This window comes from Schistocerca gregaria, chromosome 1 (genome assembly GCF_023897955.1).
Source record: "Schistocerca gregaria isolate iqSchGreg1 chromosome 1, iqSchGreg1.2, whole genome shotgun sequence".
In the NCBI taxonomy this organism is placed as follows: domain Eukaryota; kingdom Metazoa; phylum Arthropoda; class Insecta; order Orthoptera; family Acrididae; genus Schistocerca; species Schistocerca gregaria.
The window spans coordinates 579,189,079-579,205,920 of NC_064920.1; the positions used below are offsets into that span (position 1 = coordinate 579,189,079).

General features: G+C 39.3%; 1 protein-coding gene across 2 annotated transcripts in view; it reads left to right on the forward strand.

Moving 5' to 3' along the window:
• The window catches only part of LOC126356870 (uncharacterized), a 161,632-nt gene that overhangs the window by 34,799 nt on the left and 109,991 nt on the right, over positions 1 to 16,842 (forward strand). The gene's annotated exons all lie outside the window — the stretch shown is intronic.

A 16,842-nucleotide genomic window follows, 5' to 3' on the forward strand; every position in this document is an offset into this window, starting at 1 on the left:
TTGGTTCACCTGGAGTCTGCCATTCGATTGGTCTTTTCCTGGTGACAACACCTTATTGCCGTCTTTTTTGACCTGACAAAGGCCTGCGACACAACATCCTCACTACTGTGCATGAGTGGGGTCTCCTGAGCCCAATGCCGATTTTTATACGGAACTTTTGGTCTCTTCGGACTTTCAGAGTTCGTGTTGGTGCTTCCCACAGTGCACCCCATATCCAAGAGAATGGGGTCCCACAGGGCTCTGTCCTGAGTTTCCCACTCTTTTTAATTGCCATTAATGGTATTGCACTAGCAGAGGGTTCTCAGTATCTCCCTTCCTATACACTGACAATTTTTGTATTTCCTTCTGCTACTCTTCTGTTGGTGTGGCTGAATGCTGGCTGCAGGGAGCCATACGAAAGGTGCAGTCGTGGGTCCTCTTTCATGGCTTTCAGTTTTCGGCCACCATGACTTGTGTCATGCATGTCTGTCATTGTCGTACTGTCCAGCCCCATCCAGAACTTTATCTTGATAACGATCTACTTGATGTAGTGGAGACTTACCGCATTTTCAGACTGGTCTTCGATGCCCACTTAACTTGGCTTCCCCATCTTTGTCAGCTTAAGGTAAAGTGCTGGTGGCATCTTAATATTACTTGATGCCTGAGCCACACCTACTAGGGTGCTGATCATTCTACATTGCTGCAGCTGTACTGTGGAGTGCCGTCTGGGCCATGGGAGTCTGGTGTATGGTTAAGCATCACTCTCTGCACTGCAGCTGCTAGACCCTAGCCACCACTGTGGAGTTCAGCTTGCAATGGGAGCTTTCTGAATGAGCCCAATGAACATCCTCCTTGTGGAAACTTACATTCCTCTGTTGTGGGTCCAGTGTAAACTACTGCTCGCATTCATTGTTCGCCTCACCATCCTGATTACTGTCTCTGTTTTCCTAACACAGCGATCCATCTCCCGCAACGATGGCCCATAATGGGGCATCCCCTTGCAGTCCATGTCTGGTCGCTTCTTACTGAACTCAACACTTTCTTTCTACCACCTTTCCTGCAATTCCACTTACGTACACCTCCATTGTCCGTGCCTCATCTAATGCTTTGTCTGAACCTATCGCAAGACACCAAAAGCTCAGTTCCACCTGAGGCCCTCCACCGCCAATTTTTCTCTATTCTTGGTAAATTCCAGGGCTCATAAATAGGCTACACTGATGGATAACTGGTCAAAAATCATGTTGGTTTCGCTTACACTCATGTTGGACATACTGAACAACGCTCCTTGCTGGCTGGCTGTGGTGTGTTCACTGCAGAGGTGGTAGCCATCTATCGCACTCTTCGAGCATATCCACTTCTGTGCTGGGGAGTCCTTTGCCATCTGTAGTGACTCCTTAAGCAGCCTACAAACTCTCGACCAGTGCTTCCCTTACCATCCTTTCGTGCTGACTATCCACTTTATGGCCTCGGTAACAATGGACACTCAGTGACCTTCATTTGGACGCCACGGCATGTTAGGATCCCGGTCAATGAACTTGCTGACCGCCTGGCCAAACAGGCTACCAGTAAACCAACTATGGAGGTTGCCCTGCCGGAGACTGATCTTCAATTGGTCTTCTGCCGCAAAGTTTTCATGATCTGAGATACTGAATGGCGCAGTGTCAGTACACCAAATAAACTACATGTTATCAATGAAACAATGAATGTGTGGCGGTGATCCATGCAAGACCCTTGCAGGGACTCCATTGTCCTTTGCTGGCCTTACATCGGCCATACTTGGCTAACATATGGTCACCACTTCCGTCGCAAGGACCCACCTCGGTGTTGCTGTGGCCCCCACACGACTGTCGTTCACATCTTGTTGGACTGCCCAATTTTAGCTGCTGTGCAGCGGACTTTTAAGCTTTCCAGCACCCTGTCTCTGGTGTTGAGCCACAATGCCTCAGTGGCTGTTGTTGTTTTACGTTTTATTCGTGAGGGGTGGGGGGGGGGGGGTTTATCACACAGTGTAAGGGTGGGAATCTGGCCTTCTCTCCCAGGCCTCCCTCTCTGCCTCCATTTTACCTCTTGCTCATTCTTTCGTGGCTGTTTGTTTGCCTTGGTGTTACTCTTGTCCTTATGTGTGTTAATCTCGCCTTCTCTTTTGGGCTGGAGATTTTGGTATGTTGCAGAGTGGCTGGCTTGTCATTGTTGATTCCTGTGATCAGCCAGCCTCGGCCATCTACTAAATTATTTTAATACCTTCCACTACTTTTCCTTTTATTGTACGTTTTACCATTTTGGTTAGCTTCTTTCCTTTTCTCTTTTTGTATGGTTTCCCATTATTTTTCTGCCTTTTTCCTTTCCCCAACTACTTTTGGGAATTGTTTTAACTTGGGTGTTGTGTGCATGATGAAAAAGGTACTGATGACCTGTAGTTTTCTCTCTTTATACCTCAAACAAACAAACAAACAAACCAAACTTGCACCTGCAAGGTAAATACATTAATTCATTTTTTCAAAATATTTTCAACCAAAAAGTAAGGACCTCTAAAAGGGGTCATATTTTGTGCATATATGACAGAGACTAATGATTTACCAGAAAAGCCATTCAGTGCTTAGAATTAACAGCATTGAATAAGTAGTGGATTTTCCTTTCATTTTATTTTCAAATTCTTTTTTATGTAAACTTTATTGTTTAAATACATCAATACATAATTGACTGATGTGTTGATTTTCGTATTCGTTTCACTCTCGCCTCTTAATGGCTGCCTGTGCTAGCTCAGAAGTTATCGTTTCTAAATGACTTACAATTTTCAGTGCTGAGACAATTTTCAGTTGCTGACTGACAAAAAGGTTCCCCATAGGTAGACGTCAAGAAGTGTAAGGTCTGGAGACTGTGGTGGATACCCAACAGCTCCTCTTTGACCTAGTCATCATTTAGGTGGATTTTCATCCAAGTAGGCTCTGACAACTCTGTGGTAGTGAAGCAGAGCACCATATTGTTGTAGATAAAATTTTCATTTCCAAATGCCTCTCAGGTGGCAGGTAAAATTGATGTTTGCAGTGTATGAAGATACACCCGATCAGTTGCAGTGCCTTCAAAAAAGAATGAGCCAATCCACCATTCCCCTGATGACAGACCACACCGAAGATTAACATCTCATAGATTAACATGTTTGTCTACATGAACGTGAGAATTTTCAAGAGCCCAGTACATGCAGTTGTGGCAGTTTACAGTACCGTTCATTTTGAATTGCGCCTCGTCAGACCAGTTAACCATCCTTGCAAATCATTCTTCCTCTTGTGGCATGTACACTTTCCCCTTCCCAGGCTTCAGAATTCATTGTACGCTTGATTGGCTTACCCCAGCTACAACTCTTACCCACAACAAAACATTGTCATATGTAATGCGCACTGACAGAATCACATAGGTTTTGTGTGTGAACACTTGAGAGCGTGCTTGCCACATTACATTATTCTAAAGTAACTTGATAAGCAGGGAGTGTTGTAAACTCTGTAGAATGAGGTCATGTTTTACATCAGAAAGTATGTAAAGTCCATATGCAAACATAAACATCATATGTTGCTCATGACACAAGCCTCAGTAGACAAGTCAGTCTCATGCTGTGGCAGGCAGAAGACTAACAGATGCTATGCGTCAAGGCTCACAGGAAGCCAAGTTCTGCCGGATGGCGCTAATAACTAACTCTTTTCGTAGGAGAACCAATGAACAGTTAATATAATGACAACATGAATAATTAATTATACAGAACAAAAGAGTTAGATATACTTCTGTTTGCTAACATTTGTTGTTGTTGTTGTTGTTGTTGAGGTCTTCAGTCCTGAAACTGGTTTGATGCAGCTCTCCATGCTACTCTATCCTGTGCAAGCTTCTTCATCTCCCAGTACCTACTGCAACCTACATCCTTCTGAATCTGCTTAGTGTATTCATTTCTTGGTCTCCCTCTACGATTTTTACCCTCTACGCTGCCCTCCAATACTAAATTGGTGATCCCTCGATGTCTCAGAACATGTCCTACCAACCGACCCCTTCTTCTAGTCAAGTTGTGCCACAAGCTTCTCTTCTCCCCAATTATATTCAATACCTCCTCATTAGTTATGTGATCTACCCATCTAATCTTCAGCATTCTTCTGTAGCACCACGTTTCAAAAGCTTCTATTCTCTTCCTGTCCAAACTATTTACTGTCCATGTTTCACTTCCATACATGGCTACACTCCATACAAATACTTTCAGAAACGACTTCCTGACACTTCAATCAATACTGGATGTTAACAAATTTCTCTTCAGAAACGCTTTCCTTGCCATTGCCAGTCTACATTTTATATCCTCTCTACTTTGACCATCATCAGTTATTTTGCTCCCCAAATACCAAAACTCCTTTACTACTTTAAGTGTCTCATTTCCTAATCTAATTTCCTCAGCATCACCCGACTTAATTTGACTGCATTCCATTATCCTCGTTTTGATTTTGTTGATGTTCATCTTATACCCTCCTTTCAAGACACTGTCCATTCCGTTCAACTGCTCTTCCAAGTCCTTTGCTGTTTCTGACAGAATCACAATGTCATCGGCGAACCTCAAAGTTTTTATTTCTTCTCCATGGATTTTAATACCTACTCCGAACTTTTCTCTTGTTTCCTTTACTGCTTGCTCAATATACAGATTGAATAGCATCGGGGAGAGGCTACAACCCTGTCTCACTCCCTTCCCAACAACTGCTTCCCTTTCATGCCCCTCGACTCTTATAACTGCCATCTGGTTTCTGTACAAATTGTAAATAGCCTTTCGCTTCATGTATTTTGCCCCTGCCTCTTCACAATTTGAAAGAGAGTATTCCAGTTGACATTGTCAAAAGCTTTCTCTAAGTCTACAAATGCTAGAAACATAGGTTTGCCTTTCCTTAATCTAGCTTCTAAGATAAGTCGTAGGGTCAGTATTGCCTCACGTGTTCCAACATTTCTGCGGAATCCAAACTGATCTTCCCCGAGGTTGGCTTTTACCAGTTTTTCCATTCGTATGTAAAGAATTCGCGTTAGAATTTTGCATCTGTGATTTATTAAACTGATAGTTTGGTAATTTTCACATCTGTCAACACCTGCTTTCTTTGGGATTGGAATTATTATATTCTTCTTGAAGTCTGAGGGTATTTTGCCTATCTCATACGTCTTGCTCACCAGATGGTAGAGTTTTGTCTGGACTGGCTCTCCCAAGGTTGTCCGTAGTTCTAATGGAATGTTGTCTACTCCAGGGGCCTTGTTCCGACTCAGGTATTTTAGTGCTTTGTCAAACTCTTTACGCAGTATCATATCTCCCATTTCATCTTCATCGACATCCTCTTCCATTTCCATAATATTGTCCTCAAGTACGTCGCCACTTGACTCCCACCTTTCTGCTTTCCCTTCTTTGCTTAGAACTGGGTTTCCATCTGAGCTCTTGATATTCATGCACGTGGTTCTCTGAAGGTCTCTTTAATTTTCCTGTAGGCAGTATCTATCTTACCCCTTGTGAGATAAGCCTCTACATCCTTACATTTGTCATCTTTAGCCATTTTGCACTTCCTGTCGATCTCATTTTTGAGACATTTGTATTCCATTCTGCCTGCTTCATTTACTGCATTTTTACATTTTCTCCTTTCATCAATTAAATTCAACATTTCTTCTGTTACCCAAGGGTTTCTACTAGCCCTCGTCTTTTTACCTATTTGATCCTCTGCTGCCTTCACTATTTTATCCCTCAAAGCTACCTATTCTTCTTCTACTGTATTTCTTTCCCCCATTCCTGTCAGTTGTTCCCTTATGCTCTCCCTGAAACTCTGTACAACCTCTGGTTCTTTCAGTTTATCCAAGTTCCATCTCCTTAAATTCCCACCTATTTGCAGTTTCTTCAGTTTTAATCTACAGTTCATAACCAATAGATTGTGGTCAGAGTACACATCTGCCCCTGGAAATGCCCTACAATTTAAAAGCTGGTTCCTAAATCTCTGTCTTACCATTATATAATCTATCTGATACCTTTTAGTATCTCCAGGGTTCTTCCATGTATACAACCTTTCTCACATTTGTTATGGTATGTATTGTGAGCTGGAACTTTTATGTTAACAATCTAACATTTTTGTATTCCTTAGATGCAATATTCTATATCACAGATCTGAAGATAGCCTTTAGATAAGCCAAAACTAGTAATCAGTAAAATTACCTTTGCTGTCTTGACCATTAAGGGTTTTTCTTAATCCACTGCTTTCACATTGCTTTGTCTCCAAATTTGATCATGTCACATAATGAATCACTTTCTGCATTCCCTTCCATAAATAAGAAAGAAACCAGGCATGTATTGAACTATTTATACCATAAAAACATGGTGTCTGTAATAGAATATTATGTTTGTTTCTAGTGATTGTTCTGCCATCATATAATCATACCATAATGTACCTTTCTCCCTAGGTATGCACTATACATTACGTTCCTTTATGTCTAGAGTCAACTGCAAATCTCTGCAGCAAGCATCGATCATCTGTAGATCTTCCTGCAATTTTCTACAGTTTTCTAGTGTTGTGACTATGTAACAGCATCATCTGCAAAAAGTCTTGTGTAACTTCTGATGATACCACTAGGCCATTTATACATGGAAGAGCCAAAGAAACTGGTACACAGCCTAATATCGTTTAGGGCCTCCGCAAGCATGCAGAAGTGCTGCAACACAATGTGGCGTGGACTCGACTAATGTCTGAAATAGTGCTGGAAGGAACTGACGCCATGATTCCTGCAGGACTGTTCATAAATCTGTGAGAGTATGAGAGAGTGGAGATTTCTTCTAAACAGCATATTGCAAGGCATCCCAGGTATGCTCTGTAATTTTCATGTCCGGAGAGTTTGGTGGGCATTGGAAGTGTTTAAAGTCAGAATAGTGTTCCTGGAGCCAGTCTGTAGCAATTCTGGACATGTGGAGTGTCGCATTGCCCTGCTGGAATTGGCCAAGTTGGTTGGGATGCACAATGGACATGAATGGATGCAGGTGATCAGACAGGATGCATACGTATGTGTCACCTGTCTGAGTAGTATCTGGACATATCAGGGGTCCCATATTACTCCCAACTGCATGTGGCCCCCACCATGACAGAGCCTCCACCAGCTTGGTCAGTCCCCTGCTGACATGCAGGGTCCACGGATTCTTGAGGTTTTCTCCATACCCGTACATGTCCATCCACTTGAAATGAGACTCATCTGACTATGCAACATGTTTCCAGTCATCAACAGTCCAATTTCAGTGTTGACGGGCCCAGGCGAGGTGTAAAGCATTGTGTTGTGCAGTCATCGATGGTAAGGAGTGGGCCTTCGGCTTCGAAAGCCCTTATCGATGATGTTTCATTGAATGGTTCGTATGCTGACATTTGTTGATGGCCCAGCATTTAAATCTGCAGCAGTTTGCAGAAGAGTTGCACTTCTATTATGTCGAATGATACTTTTCAGTCCTGGTTGGTCCCATTGTTGCAGGATCTTTTTTCTGACCACAGAGATGTCTGAGATTTGATGTTTTACCAGATTTCTGATATTCACGGTACACTTGTGAAATGGTCATATAGGAAAATCCCCACTTCATTGCTGCTTTGGAGATGCTGTGTCCCATCGCTCATGTGCCAACTGTAACACCATGTTCAAATTCACTTAAATCTTGATAACCTGCCACTTTAGCAGCAGTAACTGATCTAACAACTGTGCCAGACACTTGTTGTCTTATATAGACATTGGCGACTGCAGTGCTGTACTACGGCTGTTTACATATCTCAGTATTTGAATATGCATTCCTATACCACTTTCTTTGGTGCTTCAGTGTATATAATGTGAATAGTAACAGACCCATAACAGTACCTCAGGTTAGACCCAAAGTTGCGTACACATCTGAAGATTCCTCTCTGTTGAAAATGGCATGTTGTGCTCTGTTTGCTAGGCGCTCTTCAGTCCACCAACGTGACTGATGTGACATTTCGTATTTTGTTCCTTAGGTGGTAGTGCAGAACTGTATCCAGCTGCTTCCAGAAGTCAAGGAACATAGCATCAGCTTTTTCACTGGTGTATACTGTGTCTTGTCTCGTGAACGAATGGAGTGAGCTGGACTTCATATGACATTGTTTGCAAAATTCATGTTGGTTCCTACAGAGCAGATTTTCAGTCTTCAATAATGTCATAAAACATGTTCCAAAATTCTACAGTAGACCAGCATTGGCAATATAGGCAAATAATTTTGAGCTTCTGTTCCACAGCCTTTGCTGAAGATAAGAATGACCTATGCTTTTCTTCAATCACAAGGAATGTTTTGCTACTGCAAAACCTACCACACACTGCTGCTAGAAGAGGAACCAGCTCTTTCACATAATCTGTGTGTGTATAATTGTATTGGTGTCCCACAGATGTAGTGGCTTTCCTCTGTTGAGCAATTTTAGTTGATTTTTTATCCCATGCTTACTGATTTTGATATTTCACTCTGATGTTTGTCCGATGATTTAATGCAGGAACTGTGGTTCAGTCTTCTTCATTAAACAGTTTTGGAAACTAGAGTTTAGTATTTCAGCATTCTTTCCTCCATCTCAATGCCACAGTGTGTCTGAACAAATGGCTTTGATCTGTTTACTGTTTCAATGTGAGAAGAGAACTTAGGGTTTGCTGTAGATAGAGTTTGTTGAATGCTTCATGTAAGACTCTTCTTACATTAATTTTGGCTGTGTTCAGTTTTAGTTTTTCTGTGGGATTTGGCTACATATAAATTTTCAGTTTGCTTTTGGAGCAGCCTTCAAACATTTCTGTCAGACCACGGAGGGTCTTTCCCATCACTCACAGTTTTGTTTGGCACATACCTGTGTTAGATGCATTGGGCAGTACTCTTGAACCTGTCCATTTATGCTCCATATTTTCAATCCTTGATATGAATCTTACGTCGTAACCATTCTGGAAATTTGAAGTCTGTTTTTCGTTGCACTTACTAAGCCGAAATATCTTCCTACCTTTCTTTATATGCCTATTTACAACAATATTCGGCAATGGTGTAACAGCTTTATGATCATGATTCTCTGTTTTGGGTTAACCGAGCCTAATAAAAGTTCAGGCTTGTTGGTGGTCAGGGGATCTAAGACATTACCTTCACAAGTCAATTCTGTGATCAACTGCTCAAGGCAGTTTTGGGATAAGGTATTTAGAAATGATTCCCTGTCCCCACTACCCACCCAAATCTCCTGAGACTCTTTAAGTCTATAGCTTGAAGTTGAAATCTCCACCTGACACTGTAGCGTGACCAGGAAATTTATGCAAATCTTCTCCAAGTTTTCCCTAACATTTTCTACCAGTAGTGTTCCTGAGGAAGTGAAACTCATGAATTTATACAGTGAGAGTTTGATTCCAGTCTTCCTGACAGTGAAAAGGAAAGCAGGTGTCGTGGGAATATATGAAGAAGATGAAAAAGAAAAAAAAACTTTAAAATATGTCATTCAGAAAAAGAATAGAGTGAACTTTTCAAACTATAGAAAAAATCAAAATAATGTTGGCAGCTGCTGCAGAGAAGGATCACTCACACAATCGTAATGTGCTTATGTTACGGGGAGGATTGTCTTCTGTGCATCTGGACATTATTCCTACCATAATCAGTAGTTCTGCATTCAGGCTGACTGAGATGCAATGGTAAAAGTCAAACATCAGGTAAGGAATGATTTTATTGCTCTTATGATGCATTTCAGAATTTATCCATCATCAGATATCTTCAAAAAATCAGATACAAAAATATTTTATAAAATGTAGTAATGGATGGCTGTAGCATTCCCTTTTAATTGAAAACACCTGGCACCAACTAGAATACACCTACCCAGTAGCAGTTGCTGCACATAGATTTTTTACCACCATGTGGCATTACAAGATGTGTAGTGGTGCCAAGGTGCATCAACTACTGTACATTTATTATACTGTGTGTCTGATGGCTGTGAATCAACTTATTATAAAAGAAATATTCTCTTTATACACTGGTATGATTTTACAATGTTAAAGAATTATAAGAAATATTTGTTAAATTTGAGAGTATTACATGACACATCGCCAGAAGCTACAATCACCACTGTGCAATTTGACAAATAGCTTAAAACTAAAATATACAGTAACAATACAAATATATGCTACACATTGAAACACAGGCAGTAAAATAGGGGAAGAGGAATACAGTATTTTTGTTACAAGTAGGACAGTGCATCTGTCAGTCTCAGTTTCGGTACCAGAAAAGTGTCCAATATGTCTTGTTATATTTACATCAAATAGAAGAATAATTTTCTGCTAATGAGCACAACCAGTTTTTTTATGAAAAATGGTAGTATTTTAGTATAAACAAAAGTCAGTTGTATGGGGGATTACATGTCATGTCCATATAACTAAAAAAATGGTATTTGTTTTAGTTTGTTGTTAAATGTGAAAATCATAGCGTCTTGTGATCCTTTGCAAAAGTTATGAACTCAAAGTATAAAATACATAGTGTAATTACATCTCAACCATATAATATATGATGAAGAAGAAATTTAATTTTGCGATTGGGGTAGGGTAGGGGAGTGAGGGAGGCCTCAAAAGCCAGAGACAATGGTCGTGTATGTTTTCCACTATATGGTGGGTAGCTAACCTTCTTGAATTTTGTTACTGTAGAGTTGGAATCAAATAGAAGTCTTAACTACTTAGATTTGAAAATTACTAGGCAACCTGCAGATTTTTTTGATTAGATATTTTCAGAAAACTGTCCACTAGAGTTGTAACTATTAATGTGGACTCTTGTCACTCACACATACATAAGTTTGGTATCTTTCTGTCAGTGTTAAACAGGTTAGGTAAACTTGACTTAAGCCCAGCAAGTGTTAGAAAAGAAATTTATATATCACACAAATAGGTCTGAAAAACATTGATACAGAATGTATCATACATAGCATCTGTGAATCGTTTTTCAAAAACAAGGAAAAGTTATTCTGGGTCCTCCTGAGAATCCACAAAAATTTGTATTGTATCCTGTACAGGACATTTCCATGAACGAATTGCGAGTGCATTTAAGAAAGCCAAAATACATATTGGCTTCTATGCACACAAGGAACTTTAGATAGTTTTTCATACATCTTTTGACAATAAGCAGAATAAGTATACAAAGTGAGAAGTATATGAAATTACTTGTGGATCCTGTGACAGTGTTTATGTTAGGCAGACAGGACATGACTTTTTAACTAGATTCAGGGAACATTGTTATAAAAACACTACTGCTGTGAGTTGTCATTTCAGTGATCAGAAGAAGTATTGAGATACGATTGAAAAATCTCTAACAATCTTGCACATAGTCAAACGAAGTCTCTCTCTCCCCCCCTCTAACTTCTACTGCCTATAGTTCATACTTTATGGCTTGTGATGAACCATTACACTAAAAGTTTACAACTTTTGTAAAGTGTCACAAAACAGTTTGTTTTTTGACATTTGACAGTGTGCAGCACCAAGTTATGTTTCTTAGTTTTATGTGGCTGATCTGTAACATCCGATGACTGAATTGTGTCTTTACTAAAATAATATTTCTTATGTTTCATAAAATACTGATTTCCTTCTCCTCCCCCTCCTTCCCCCCTCCCCCCCCCCCTCCATCACCAAATTTCTGCGGTGTGTGTCTTATGTTATATGGTTCAGACATAGTTACACTATGTATTTTATACTTGTGAGTTTATAACTTTTTAGAAGCATCACCTGACGCTACAATGTTGAACATTTCACGATACGTAGAACCAAATAATATTTCTTAGTTGTATAGATGTGATGTGTAAACCCTCTCCCCCCTTCCCTCATGATTGATTTTTGTTTGTACTAAAATACTTCCTGTTTGTCATTAAAAAGCTGGTTGTGTTCATTATCAGAAAATTGTTCTTCTGTTTGATGTAAGTACAACAGCACATATTGGGTACTTTCTGGAACCTGAATTGAATCTGACAGACAATCCTAATTGCAACATGACTATTGTATTCCCCTTTCCCCATTTTACTGCCTGTATTTCAGTTTGAAGTGTATGTTTGTACTGATGATGTATTTTTAATTTTATGTCTCGTGTCATATTGGACACCTGTTCTAACTATAACTTCTGGCGATGTGTGGTCCCACGTAATACTCCCGAATTTAACAAATATTTTGTGTAACCTTTTATCACTGTAAAGTCATTACCAGTTGTCTATAGGAAATATTTCTTTGTGATAATTTGATTCACAGCCATCAGGTCACAATATAATAAATGTATAGTAGTTGATGCAACATGGTGCAACTATACATTTCGTATCGTCACCTGGTGGCAAAAATATCTGCTTGTTCCACACACTGCAAAATTATGTCAGTAGTCTGAGAATATTTGTTTCACATACAACTAGAAATGCTATATCTATGTGCAACAATTGCTCCTTGATAGGTGTATTGTAGTTTGTGCCAGGTGTTTTCAATCAAAGTGGAATGCTACAGCCATCCATTACTACATTTTATAAAATATTTTTGTATCTGATTTTTTTGGTAGATATCTGATGATGGATAATTCTGAAACACTCCATATCAGCAATAAAGTCATTCTCTACCTTATATTTGACTTTTACCATTGTGATCCTGTCATCCTGAATTCAGAATAGTGATTATTGTAAGAATTGTCATCTGCTTCCTGTGTGACTTTGTCACATATGCAGTATTCCTACCAGTGCTTTAGTGCATTACCTATTCTGCGTTTAAGAAGTCCTTCTAGTAGCATGAGATGTCTGGATGTGTTCAAGCTTGTCTACAAAAACTAATTCTTCAGGTTACAACTGTAGTTGAGACTACACATGAAATCGGTTGGTTTTTGCAGATTTTCTTGAAAGGTGCCATAGATTCTAATAGTGTGTGTTCCTTTTTTGGTTTTACAGTTTGGAATTACTGATTGAGTCTTATGAATAAAAATTATCGCATATGCAGGAAGGGTGTTATCTTCAAAAATATTTGCAAGAAGTATTTGGAAGCTTAATTATTGGTCACTTACTTCTAGATGTGGCACTGAGTTACCTAGCTAAAGTCACTTGACTTTTTGTATAACCTTGATGAAATATTCTGAAAAATTCTCATTTTGAAATGTTACAGCAAGTAAATTTAATTTTTAATTGCATGCATAAGCCACAACTACTTGCATCATTAAAGCTGTGAACTACCTACCTTGACTTCCATTGTACCAATAAAAGACTCTTAAACACAGTAATGTCTCATTAGCTTCAAGGCGAATACACTAGTTTTCTGCAGAAAATGCTGATTTATCTAATGACTCAAATCGCACTTTGTCAGAAGTTTTCCTTCTTCTTCAATCAAATTGCAAACAACTAAAACTAAACTCAATTATTAAATAGACTGTCAGTTAAGACAAAAGTACCGCCTCCTTTCACTGTTTTATGCTCTTTTGGAAATTAATTTTGATGTTACTTTTTCTGTCGTGTACATGTACAAACTGAGAAATATGCACAGTGAAATTTATTGGTCATTTGGGATGTACAGGAGCAAAATGAAGTACACAGAGCTGCCACCTCTGATAGAAACAATAGCCCTAACCCAGCTGAGCATTGAGTGAACTGAGCTTCGAGGGCAGATATTGGTACTTCCTTCCATTCTGCTTCAGTTCTGTGCCAGAGTCCATCAGGCGCAGTGGCTGGTGATCAGTGGTGTGCCAATCTCTCGGCAACTCAGTGCCGGATATTTTCAGTGGATGATGGGTTGGGAGAATATGCCAGTCAGGGCAGTAGTTGAAGTAGGTTGTGACAGCGTGCACAATGCGCTGTCATGCATTAAATTTTCAAAAGATAATGTCACAGGGACATTGAATACGAAGCTTAGCCACTATACTTAATACATTGGAAATGAAATGCCTACTGTTCAAATTGTCAGGAATAGGAACCAGAAGGTATTGTCTCGTGCATCCTATGGCAGCTCGTAGTGTCGTGCCAGGTGACGTCCGTATGATTATGACCCTGACACTTGTCATATACACCAACATTGCACCTATCATATATTTTTGTTGTTTTTTCTTGCAGTAAGCACATCTCTTGTGTGTTTTACTTGGCACAATGAAATGATTTTTACTGGATCTAGTCGTACATCTGTACTCACCCGTCCTCCCATCAATTTGCTTCTTAGAGATCCTCTGCTTTTTGGTACTGATCCTGTTTTCTTCAATAGGTAAAACATCACTATTCTCCATCGGACATCCAAAAGTGAGAGCTTCTCTTTAGAATTAGCAATTTGGTATGCACGCTATGTGTTTACTACGCAGATATCTATCATCTGTGTGAATAATGGCCTCCACCATTTCTTTGACCTTATCCTCGTCCTATAAAGTGATATATGCCTGTCCAGTAGATTACGCCATCCATGTGGGCATTGCATTCTTCAATAAGATGTGGCATTGTAACAGATATTTCCTTTTTCTTTGCCTGTGAGTACCTTTTAGTAGAACTCAGAGGAGTAATAGTACTGTAATTTGTTGCTACACATACTGGTTTGTTGTCACTCCATTTCACAACCAGAACTTCGTTCTCTTTGTCAAACATGTAGTCATAGAATCCTTGTTTCATTTCTTTTGCCATTCTTTTTGAGTCTATCATAGGACATGCATTAGTTTGGATTTCACTTATTGTTCCTGTAGCTTTCATTTTACTCTTTCCAAGTATGATCTGTGTGTCCGCACTGGTGAAAAAGTTGTCAAAGAAAAGCTTATGATTCGGATACCCTGATTCTGGAAACATGCTGGTTAGTTCATTTATTACCGTTGCACCTAAGACTCCTGTTTATTGTCAGTCTTGCCACAGTATGGCGAAAAGTTATAAAGAAAGCCATTGGAACTTGTAAGACACCAAATTTTATATCCAAATTTGATAGGCTTTTCCCTCAGAAACATCTTCGCTGAATGTTTGCCATAATAACGTACCATCATTCCATCAGTTGAGTGTTGTGAATGAAATACGCCAAATTTACCAAATTCCTTTTTCAGCATGACAAAGTGAAACCTCAGTTTGTACATCTTGTCATTTTTGTCTCTTTTCAAGTTGTCATTGAGATGAATGAATCTGTTTATTTCCCAAAACCTATTTCTTGACATGGAGTTGAAGACTAAAGGAACTCCGACGTCAGGAGCCTGTTCCCAGTACATATTCTCATGGGGAAGCTTATGATAACCATTCAGAAGTAGTATGCCAATAAATGATTTTAGTTCTTCTTTGCTTTGCAGAAAATTTATTTTGTTATGTTGGCAAGCATAGATTCCACTTTGTTCAATAATAGTATCCATCAGTTTCTCAGGAAAAAAATCCTCAAACACCTGGGGCACTGTCTTATTTGCTAGACATTCCACAACATAATGTTCGTTGCTCTTCCCTGGTTCACTAGTGTTTGTGTATGTTGGTTGACATTTATACCACTTATATATATATATATATATATATATTTTTTTTTTTTTTTTTTTTTTTTTTTTTTTTTTTTTTTTTTTTTTTGTAGATAACGTACCACTTTCTGCTCCATCTCCTAATGCTTTCCTTCTTTTGGCTTCTTGAGGTACAACTGTAACATTGGCTTCATCTCAGCTGGTTATGAAATCTGAAGTACCGGCTACATCTTGTACAACAGACTCATTCTTCAGTACATTTTTGTCAATGTCTGCTTCATCTGTTATTGCATCTGCATCAGGTGAAATAATCGCCAATTCTACGTCATCATCTACGTCAGCATCTTTTGATGCTTCTCTAGTTCTGCTAGAATTTCTTCAAGTGTAAGTCCACGCGGCATGTTTTTATCCTGTTGGAATCGCAAAATTCGAATAGAATATGAAAAAAAAGCAGATATAAAGAACGTAAAATGCAATTCTTCTCTATATAATAGATGTATACAAGAATAGCGCACATCAACAATAAATGATAGTGTAACATGCCATTGTCCCATTATTGGGACGCATAAAATATATCGATATTGCACTTACTTGAAAAAATCTGAAGTATACTTAATCTTACATGGACATCCATATGTTCATAACAAACACACCCAGACAACTAAATCACAGCTCATTGTCATCCAGGAACTACCAGCAGACATACAGTGCTCCCAAGTGCGAGAACAAAAAATCGGCAAGTTTATAATTTTCCTGACATGAAGTACTTAGAAAAACGTTATTTATTGTACATTTGCAGGCATTATAGCAGTTAGTTGAACCTACAGGTGCAACAACAAAGGCTAAAAGCTCCATTGCTTATGTCAAAATAAAGAAAATATACGCGTCCCAAAAAAGGGACAATGGCCAGTAATGGGTTAACTCAGTTTGTCAAAGAACTTCTTGGTTGAAGTATGCACAACAACAATAAATAACCTAATCCTTGCCAAAGTGTGAGCAATAGTAGATGCTGTTGATCTTAGGTGAATGCATTTATGTGAACTCCTGGGCAGTGGCTGTCAGGTAGCAGTTGCTGCATTATGCGTAATAGGCCAACTTGAAAGTGTGAAGTGTGCTGTCGAAGATAACCAGACATTTATGTCACAGAAGTGTCCTTCGATAGATCTATTGTTATTAGCAAGTCAGACAGTAAAGTAAATCCTCATTCCATTAGATGCATACCTTTACCATATACGCAAAATTTAGTAAAAAAAGAATCCAGTGATTGGCCTTGAATAGTGAGCACAGCATCTACTCTGTAAATCATTTACAGTACACTATAAGCATGTACACTAATGGACAGCTTGAGCGGAGGACAACACTTCATCTACAGACAACAGCAGCCTGCAAATTGGCCAGCTTATGCTGTATTTAGAATTGTGTGTGTGTGTGTGTGTGTGTGTGGG